We start from the raw sequence: 261 nt of genomic DNA on the forward strand, positions 1-261 counted from the left end.
GAAATAATTTGTTAGGAAAACTATTTCATACAACCAGTCAGAGCTGCCGCAAAGATTTCTGGCCTGTGCACTTTAGAACTTCGGCGATTTTGCCGGTTTGTCACCGTTACGAGAATTCTACGGGTCAGCAAGAGGCAGACCCCACCCCCTACCCCCTCCCCAGATCCTTCATCGCCACTTATGCCATTTAAGTTTCTTAGAAGCACACAGGGACTGATAATTCTGTTCTGGCGATAGAAGGTAGATGATATGTATATAAAA

The sequence above is a fragment of the Penaeus monodon genome, chromosome 27 (genome assembly GCF_015228065.2).
Source record: "Penaeus monodon isolate SGIC_2016 chromosome 27, NSTDA_Pmon_1, whole genome shotgun sequence".
Classification (NCBI taxonomy): domain Eukaryota; kingdom Metazoa; phylum Arthropoda; class Malacostraca; order Decapoda; family Penaeidae; genus Penaeus; species Penaeus monodon.